Source organism: Acomys minous (assembly GCF_964271855.1).
Source record: "Acomys minous genome assembly, chromosome: 10".
Classification (NCBI taxonomy): Eukaryota; Metazoa; Chordata; class Mammalia; order Rodentia; family Muridae; genus Acomys; species Acomys minous.
This window is the reverse complement of record NC_140491.1, coordinates 46,938,607-46,948,677: the sequence shown is the minus strand read 5'-3', so window position 1 is coordinate 46,948,677 and position 10,071 is coordinate 46,938,607. Positions and strand designations below refer to the sequence as shown.

General features: G+C 44.5%; 1 long non-coding RNA gene across 1 annotated transcript in view; it reads right to left on the bottom strand.

The window, feature by feature from the left end:
- Positions 1-478: 478 nt before the first annotated feature.
- Positions 479-10,071, bottom strand: part of LOC311606222 — an 82,425-nt gene continuing 72,832 nt past the window's right edge. Inside the window, exon 5 of the long non-coding RNA XR_014782267.1 lies at positions 479-497. This is a non-coding gene — a long non-coding RNA (uncharacterized lncRNA). The remainder of the gene's footprint in view (positions 498-10,071) is intronic.

The window sequence follows — 10,071 nt, the reverse complement described above, 5'->3', positions numbered from 1 at the left end:
ATGTAGTAAAATTCTCTAGCCTTCGCTGACTCGTTCAAACAACAAGGTTTCATTATTTTTTTCGGTCCTTTAACCTGGGCGATTCGGGAGAGGCATGTCTATTTCTCAGCTGGAGAAAATGAGTTTAAGCAAACGTAGCATTTGCATACAGCCCACCAGAATGCTTAGATTTGTTGTGATTCCAGTTTCAAATGCTTTCATAGTAGGAAGCACAGGTTAGTTCTGGTAGTTAATTGTGAGCAAAATTATCTTTTGGTTTTGTTTTGTTTTAAAACTTTGTTCTTGTGGTTGGGTTTTCCCAAGTTCAAGGCCAGCGTGGGCAAAATATAGAGACCCTGCCTGCAGGGAAAAAGAAGGACCCTACTGAAGATACATATTTATTTATCATTTACACAGTGTTCTGCCAGCTTGTGAGCTTGCATGCCAGAAGAGGGCACCAGATCTCAGTATAGGTAGTTGTGAGCCACCATGTGGTTGCTGGGAATTGAACTCAGGACCTTTGGAAGAGCAGACTGAGTCATCTCTCCAGCCCTGAAGACATTTTCTTTAACGTCTACCATTGGCATGCCAGTTTGAGCTGAGTGCCCTCCCTCTGTATGCCTATAGCATAGGTTATATATTGTAAGGGTCTCTGTCATTCTAAGTCACTAAGATAGTGTCGTCCATACGAAGGCCAGACTGGATCTTGGCTCCTTTACTTACCACTTAATGTGATTTAATCAAGTATTTCATGTCACTAAGCCTATTTTTTTGTTAATAAAACTGAAAACAGGGCCGGCGTGGTGGTACACACCTTTAAACCCAGCACTTGGGAGGCAGGGGCAGGCAGATTGCTGTGAGTTTGAGGCCAGCCTGGTCTATAAAGTGAGTACAGGACAACCAAGGCCACACAGAGAAATTCTGTCTCAAAAACAAACAAACAAAAAACAAAACACACACACACACAAAAACCTGAAATGGGGGTGGAGGTGTGTGGGGGCAGGGATGTTATGGCTCAGAGGTTAAAAGCATTGGCTGCTTAAGTAAATACAATAGATTCTCTAAAACTAAAAAATAAAAAATAAATTTAAAAAAAAAGCATTGGCTGCTCTTTTAAGAGGTCTTGAGTTCAATTCCCAGCAACCATGTGGTGGCTCACAAAGTGAGTTCAGGACAGCCAAGGCTACACAAAGAAACCCTTTCTCAAAAAAAAACCCTAAATATATAAACAAAAAACAAACAAACCTTTTCAAAAGGATTATGTGTGTGTCCACGCGCATGAGTGCCGGTGCACACGTGCGTATGTGTGGAGGTCTGAGGGGATGTCAGATGGCTTGTTCCATCTCTTTCTACTTTATTCCCTTGAGACAGGACCTCTCACTGAACCTGAAGCTGCCATTTTGGCCAGGCTGGCTAGCCAGCACACTTCCAGGACTCACTTTTTTTTTTCCTCCTTTATTAATTTATTCTTGTTACATCTCAATGGTTATCCCATCCCTTGTATCCTCCCATTCTTCCTTCCCTCCCAATTTCCCCTTATTCTCCTCCCCTATGACTATTCCTGAGGGGGATTACCTCCCCCTCTATATGATCATAGGGTATCAAGTCTCTTCTTGGTCAGGACTCACTTTTTATGAGTAAAACAAGAGCCAGAGGCAGGTAGACCTTTGTGAGTTCAAGGTCAGCCTAGTCTACATAGTGAGTTCCAGGACAGCCCAGAGCTACATACTGAGACTCTGTTAAAAATAGAAAGAAAGAAAGAAAAAGAAAGAAAGAAAGAAAGAAAGAAAGAAAGAAAGAAAAAAGAGCCGGGCATGGTGGCGCACGTCTTTAATCCCAGCACTTGGAAGGCAGAGGCAGGTGGATCGCTGTGAGTTTGAGACCAGCCTGGTCTACAAAGCGAGTCCAGGACAGCCAAGGCTACACAGAGAAACCCTGTCTCAAACCCCTCCCCGCCCCGGAAAAAAAAAAAAAAGAAGAAAGAGAAAGCTCAGGCAGATGGATCTCTGAGTTCGAGGCCAGCCTGGTATACAAAGCAAGTCCAGGACAGCCAGGGCTGTTACACAGAGAAACCCTGTCTCAAAAATCAACCCCCCCCCCAAAAAAAAAAAAAGAAAGAGAAAGAGAAAGAAAGCTCATAAGCACTGGGAGTGCCTGGTCATGGGAATTTACTTTGGTTCCAACTTTAACTTTGTGCCACCAACAGCAATAATCTTCTCTTAATTGCTGAATGTTTCAGTTAACCCCTCAGTGAAATAGTCAGAAAATGCCAGATGTGTTTCCCCTTCTGTGTTGATTATGAGAGCAATGCAAGTTCACACTTTCCTAAAAATCATGAAGCTGAATTTTGTGGACCTTCCTGGCAGAGAACAAAAGGCCCTACAGGCCCAAACGTTCTGCTTTCTTCACTTTTTTTTTTTTTGCCTTGTCGTCTCTGACATACACTCCCAGGACTGGGATCTCTGCCTCTGAAGTCATTTTGCTGGATGTTGCTAAGAGATTTCTCAGTGGATTGTTCATGCCCCACAGGGTATGAACTGCCTGTTTCCTGCAGGGTTATCAAGGGAGCTGCCCTTACAGTTGAAATTACTGATTAAAAACAGTTCTTTTTTTTCCCTCCCCTAGACAGAGTTTCTCTGTGGCCTCAAACTCATAGAGGCCTTCCCGAGTGCGGAGATTAAAGGCATGGGCTTGAAACAACAGGTTTGGTTTTGTTTGTTTGTTTTCGGGTTTTTTGTTTGTTTGGTTGGTTTTGGTTTTTCTTTGACACAGGATCTCACTTTATAGCCTTTTCTGGCCTGGAACCTGGCTCCTCCTGCTTCGGTTTCCTGAGTTCAGATTATGAAATATGCACCATCAAGCCTCACTCAGTACTTAAATTTGTATATTCTGAATCTGCTAGAGGCCTCCATGGCTGAACACTCACATTCATCACCTCAGCCAAGGAAGTCTGCAGTGCTACGGTGCGGGTCCAGCACGGTATACTGCAATGCTGCCGGCTGCAGAGAGCCAGCTCAGTTCTGCATCAAACTTTTACACCAGTCTGCAGCTGGCTTCTGCTCCGGGACCTGAAGCTTTTGGTAGATAATTTAGAAAAATCATTTATAAAATCATTGACTTTAGATGCAGGCTGTAGCTCAGTGGTAGAGAATTTGCCCAGTATATGTGAGGCCCTGAATTCAATCTCCAGCAATGCACCCTCAACACACATACCAAGTATACACTACATACACTGTACTTTTTTTTTTTCCGAGACAGGGTTTCTCTGTGTAGCCTTGGCTGTCCTGGACTCATTGGTAGACCAGGCTGGCCTCGAACTCACAGCGATCCGCCTGCCTCTGCCTCCCGAGTGCTGGGATTAAAGGCCTGCGCCACCATGCCCAGCTCACACTGTACATTTTTATTGGTAGTGGTTGTTATTTTCTCTTTTATGTATCATATAGTTTTTAAACTGGCTTAAGTGTTTTTAATTATGTGTATGTGTTTGTTGTGTGTGGAAATATGCACATGACTGCCAGTGCCCTTAAAGCATGCATGAGTCTGGCCATCTGTTATTAAAACAATGCCTTCCTTGGTAACATATTGGTAGTTACTGAAACTTACTGAATTAAACCCAGTAATTTTTTAAAAAGGTTTATTTATTTATTATTATGTATACAGTGCTCTGTCTGCATGTACACCTGCAGGCCAGAAGAGGGCACCAGACTTCATTATAGTTGATTGTGAACCACAGTGTGGTTGCTGGAAATTGAACTCAGGACCTTCAGAAGAGCAGACAGTGCTCTTAACCTCTGAGCCATCTCTCCAGCCCCCTGCCCAATACTTTCTTCTGGACATCAATAGTCTTTGTTTTAAGACTATTACAGTGAAAAATGTCACTCTCCCAGTTGCTGAAGTGTAGGAAGACCACATGTGGCCTTGAAGGGGAGCTCGGGAAGGCCAGTATTAATCCCAAGGCTGTGTGTAGCCACCATTGGGGTTAACGACAGGAAGAGTGACTGTTCCCTCCAGCTCTACTCTACCAGACTACACTCTTAGCAGTGATGTCAGACCTGGCCCTTAGCCGGAGGGGAGCAGCTTACAGAGGAAATAGAAGAGCCATCTCTCCCAAAGTCTGTGGCAGTCAGACTGTGAGAACACTGCAACAAAATCCCCCAGAATCCCCTGAACACTGTTTCCATCCTAAGTCTTATCCACAGAGGTCACGTCCAGTGCATGAGGACTTGGGAGAGTCCAGCAATTGTGTCCGAAAGAGAAAGGTATACAAGGCAGCAGAGACAGCGGCCCTGATGAGTCACTGGCCCCCATGATGTCACCAGCCGGCTATCCACTCTGGAAGCCAGCAGCTGCTGTCCTGCATTCCCGCTGTCTGACAAGAGCTCTTCTTCCCTCAGGAGACTGCTTGTGTTCCTCTTCCAGAGCATTCAACACACACTCTCTCTTCATAACGTCTGCACGAAAGGATAAAAGACCTGACTTTCTGCTCTGAACTGCTGATAAAGGTTTGGATGGTGAGATAACTTAGCAAACAGAGGTGCTTGCTGGGCAGCATGATGACCTCAGTTTGATTTCAGGATGCACATGGCGGAAGGAGAGAGCCGACTGACCTCCACATGGGTGTCATGGCATTCACATACACGTACGTGTAATAAAGATACCCCTTAGGCAAGAGTGTGGTTGAGTCAGGAAGCTAACGTGCTGCTTTTGCAGAGAACCTGAGTTCACTGCATTCACGTCTGGTGGCTCAAAACCACCTAACCTCCCGTAGCAACCAGTGCCTCGTCCCCACACACAAGTACACAGACTCATAATTAAAATCATGGAAGCCTTTTTTTAATCGTTTTTTAAAAAATTTATTTATTTATTGTATACGAGTGCTTTTTCTGCAGGAGAGGGTATCAGATCACATTATAGATGGTTGTGAGCCTCCATGTGGTTGCTGGGAATTGAACTCAGGATCTCTGAAAGAGCAGTCAGTGCTCTTAACCTCTGAGCCATCTCTCCCGCCCATGGAAGTCTTTTTAGGGAGTAAATAACATATAAAAGAAAAATCAACCACCAACAACAAAAGTATATAGCGTATGTAGTGTGTACTTGGTCTATGTGTTGAGGGTGGGGCTCTGGGAATTGAATTTATGGCCTTACATATGCTGGGCAAGTGTTCTACCACTGAGCTACATCCTACACCTAAAACCATGGAAATGATTGTTCTGAATTCTTTATCAAAACTTCAGGTCCAGAAGCAGAAATTAGCTGTAGATAGGTGCAGGGGCTTTATATAGAGGAAAATAAGACAAAAAGCAAGAAACAAGAACAAAAACTTAAGAAAACATCAAAAGGGGCTGGAGAGATGGCTCAGAGGTTTAAGAGCACTGACTGTGCTTCTGAAGGTCCTGAGTTCAATTTCGAGCAACCACATGGTGGCTCACAACCATCTATAATATGATTTGATGCCCTCTTCTGGCCTGCAGGTGTACATGCAGACAGAACCCTGTATACGTAATAATAAATAAATAAATCTTTAAAAAAGAAAAAAAAAAAGAAAAGAAAAGAAAGAAAGAAGGAACAGAAAACATTAAAAGCTGGGCATAGTGGCACACATTTGTAACCCCAGCACTTGGGAGGCAGAGGCAGACAGATCACTGTGAGTTTGCGGCCAACCTGCTCTACAAAGTGAATCCAGAACAGCCAAGGCTACACAGAGAAACCCAGTCTCAGAAAAGAAAGAAAGAAAGAAAGAAAGAAAGAAAGAAAGAAAGAAAGAAAGAAAGGAGAAAGAAAGAAAGAAAAAGGTTGGAGAGATGGCTCAGAGGTTAAGACCATTGTCAGCTCTTCCAAAGGTCCTGAGTTCAATTCCCAGCAACCACATGATGGCTCACAACCATCTAGAATATGATTTGATGCCCTCTTCTGGCCTGCAGGTGTACATGCAGACAGAACCCTGTATACATAAATAAATAAATAAATCTTAAAAAAAGAAAAAAGAAAAGAAAAGAAAGAAAGAAGAAAGAAAGAACAGAAAACATCAAAAGCTGGGCATAGTGGCACACATTTGTAACCCCAGCACTTGGGAGGCAGGGGCAGACAGATCACTGTGAGTTTGAGGCCAGCCTGCTCTACAAAGTGAGTCCAGAACAACCAAGGCTACACAGAGAAACCCAGTCTCAGAAAAGAAAGAAAGAAAGAAAGAAAGAAAGAAAGAAAGAAAGAAAGAAAGAAAGAAAGAAAGAAACAGAAAGACAGAAAGAAAGAAAGAAAAAGGTTGGAGAGATGGCTCAGAGGTTAAGACCATTGTCAGCTCTTCCAAAGATCCTGAGTTTAATTTCTAGCAACCACATTGTGGCTCACATCATCTATAACTAGATCTGGTGTCCTCTTCTGGTGTGCAGGCACACATGGGGGCAGAATACGGTAGATATAATAAACAGATCTTAAACAAAAAAAAATAGAGGGCCGGGCGTGGTGGCACATGCCTTTAATCTCAGCACTCGAGAGGCAGAGACAGGTGGATTGTTGTGAGTTCGAGGCCAGCCTGGTCTACAAAGTGAGTCCAGGACAGCCAAGACTACACAGAGAAACCCTGTCTCAGAAAAAAAAAAAAGAGTTGTGAGTCGCACTCAGGAGGCAGAGGCAGGCAGATCACTGTGAGTTTGAGACCAGCCTGGTCTACAAAGTGAGTCCAAAAAACAAAACAAAAACAAAAAACAAAAACAAACAAACAAAGAGTTGTGAGTCACCATATGAAGGCTAGGAACTGAACCCAGGTCCTCTGGAAGATGAGCCAGTGAGTGCCCTTACTGCTGAGCCATCTCTGTAGGTCACCACTCCACTATTTCTTGTTTTTTTTTTTTTAAATAGGGTCTCATGTGTAGGCCAGGCTGGCTGGTCTTGAACTTCTAGAGAGCTAAGGACGTGGATGACCTGAACTTCTGATCCTCTTGGGTTCTAGGGTTCCAGGTGACCACCACTCCACCTGATTTCCGAGGTTGAACCCAGTGCTGTGTGCAGGCTGGGCAAGCACTCTTTCAACTGAGCAAAAACTTGGCCCTTCTTTTGCTGTGTTCGAGACAGTCTGTCGCCCAGGCTGCGCTCAGACTCATTACACCGTGGAGGATGATCTTGAACTGTACTGCACTTCCTGCCTCCACCTCCCAAGTGCTGGGATCACAGGTGTGGGCCATAATGTTCCACCACCAACCGTTGCTGTTTTGGTTTGGTGTGTGTGTGGGGGTAGTGAGTAGGTGAAAGGGGGTGTCACTATGTGGCTTTGGCTGGCCTAGAACTCACTGTGAAGAGCAGACTGGTTGCAGTCTTGGGGTGACCCTTTGGCTTCCGTCTCTGGAGTGCTAGGATGACTGGCATGTGCCACAAATTGTCTTCTTTCTTAACATTAACCATAGTCTCAGCTGGGCAGTGGTGGGGTACAGCTTTAATCCCAGCACTCAGGAGGCAGAGGCAGGTGGATCTCTGTGAGCTCGAGGCCAGCCTGGTCTACAAAGTGAGTCTAGGACAGCCAAGGCTACACAGAGAAACCCTGTCTCAAAAATCTAAACCAATTCAACCAACCAACCAACCAAACAAACAAACAAGAACAAGCTACATCACAGTCTTGGACTGTTTGTTTTATGTTTATTTATTTATTGGTTTTTTTTTGAGACAGGGTTTCTCTGTGTAGCCTCGACTGTCCTGGACTCGCTTTGTAGACCAGGCTGGCCTCAAACTCACAGCGATCCGCCTGCCTCTGCCTCCCGAGTGCTGGGATTAAAGGCGTGCGCCACCACCGCCCGGTTTGTTTTATGTTTAAAGATTGGGTTTTGTTTTATTTTTACATATATGGATGTTTTGCCTGTATGTCTGTCTGTCTGATGCCTGAGGGAGCCACAAGAGGGTGTAAGATCCCATGGGATGGGAGTTCCAGGTAGTTGTGAGCTGTCATTTGGGTGCTGGAATCCAACTTAGGTCTTCTGACAGAGCATCCAGTGTTCTTAGCCACAGAGCCATCTCTGTGGCCCTGACTCATTCATTTTAAACGAGCCTGTTCCTCTGCAAGGGTAATGTGTGCCTCCAGCAAGTAGAACGTGCACAGCGTGTGAGCGTCTAATGCTATCTTTGTCACAGCCAGAGTAATAAAGATGTTTTCTCTTTGTTTGTGTTGTTGGTTTAGTTTCAGTTGTTTGTTTTTAAAGATTTGTTTATTTATTATATGTACAGTGTTTTGTCTGCATGTACAGCTGCATGCTAGAAGAGGGCACCAGATCTCATTACAGATGGTTGTGAGCCACCATGTGGTTGCTGGGAATCGAACCCAGGACCTTCGGAAGAGCAGTCAATGCTTTCAACCTCTGAGCCATCTCTCCAGCCTTTTTTTTTTTTTTTTTTTTTTTTAGGTTTTTCAACACAGGTGTTTTCTGTGTAGCCTTGGCTGTCTTGGACTTGCTTTGTAGACCAGGCTGGCCTCGAACTCACAGCGATCCACCTGCCTCTGCCTCCTGAGAGTGCTGGGACTAAAGACGTGTGCCAACATGCCTAACTTAGTTTTTTGAGACAAGGTTTCTCTGTGTAACCCTGGCTGTCCTGGGATTTACTTTGTAGACTAGGCTGGCCTCAAACTCATATATCTGCCTGCCTCTACCTCCCTGAGTGGTGGGAGTAAAGGTGTGTGCCACCACACCCGACTTAAAGACATTTTAAAAAATTCTTTCTAGAGACAGGAGAAGTTTCAGTTCATTTGTGTCAGTGGAATTTAACACACGGAAGCATTAAGCTATTTTTTCAATTTAATTTGTTTAAATGTTGTGTGCCATGTGGCAGTTTAATGATTAAGCATGTTTATCAGAAAATATTTCAGAGTCCAGCGTGATGGTGCTCAGTCTTTTAATTCCACCATGCCTGGCTATATTTTTTCTGTTCTGTTTGAGGCAGAGTTTCACTATATAGCTCTGGTTGTCCTAAAACTCACTTTGTAGATAACAGGCTGGCCTAGAATTCATAGAGGTCAGCCTGCCCCTGCCTCCCAGCTTTCCAAGTGCTGAGATTAAAGACACAAAGCTTTTATTTTATTTTAAATTATGTGGGTATGAGCACTTGAGTGCAGGTCAGAGGTATCTCAGTTCAGTACTGGGAATTGTACTCAGGTCCTGTGCAAGAGCAGTAAGTACTTAACGACTGAGCCATCTCTCCAGCTTTATTTTCTTGATAAAAATCAGTGCATATAGCCAGAGGTAGTGGCACACACCCTTACTCCCAGTACTCAGAGGCAGAGGGAGGCAGATCTCTGAGTTTGAGGCCAGCCTGGTCTACACAATGAGTTCCAGGACAGCCAGGGCTATACAGAGAAACCCAGCCAGGGCTATACAGAGAAACTCTGTCTCAAAAAACAAAGCAATAAATAAACTGGGCATGGTAGCACATGCCTTTAATCCCAGCACTCAGGAGGCAGAGGCAGGCAGATCGCTGTGAGTTCGAGGCTACCCTGGTCTACAAAGCAAGTCTAGGATAGCCAAGGCGAACACAGAGAAACCCTGTCTTGAAAAAAAGAAAGAAAGAAAAAGATCTAACCATATAGCAATTCCTGAGATTCTGGCCATGTCCACCAGGTGGCTCTCATTTCCAAAAGTCTCAGCTCTTCCTGTGAAGCTAGATTTGGCTTGGTGGCCCTTAGAAGTTTTGATGTGCCAAAGATCCTCCTCTGGATGCAGGCTAGTTTATTTTATTTTTGACAGGCTTTCTCTCCGTAGCCCTGACTATGGACTCAGTGTGTAGACCAAGGATCTGGACTTGAACTCAGAGATCCACTGTCTTTCTTTTTCTGGTTTTCTGAGACAGGGTTTCTCTGTGTGTAGCCTTGGCTGTGCTGGTACTTGCTTTGTAGACCAGGCTGGCCTCGAACTCAGAGACTCACCTGCTTCTGACTCCTGAGTGCTGGGATTAAAGGCATGTGCCACCAACGCTGGGCTTTTTTTTTTTTTAAATGTGTATGGGTGTTTTTACCTGCATATGTCTGTGCACACCCATAAAGGCTGGGGGGCAGGAACTGAGTCCCCTGAAACTGGAGTTACAGATAGTTGTGAGCTGCCATGTTGGTCCTGGACA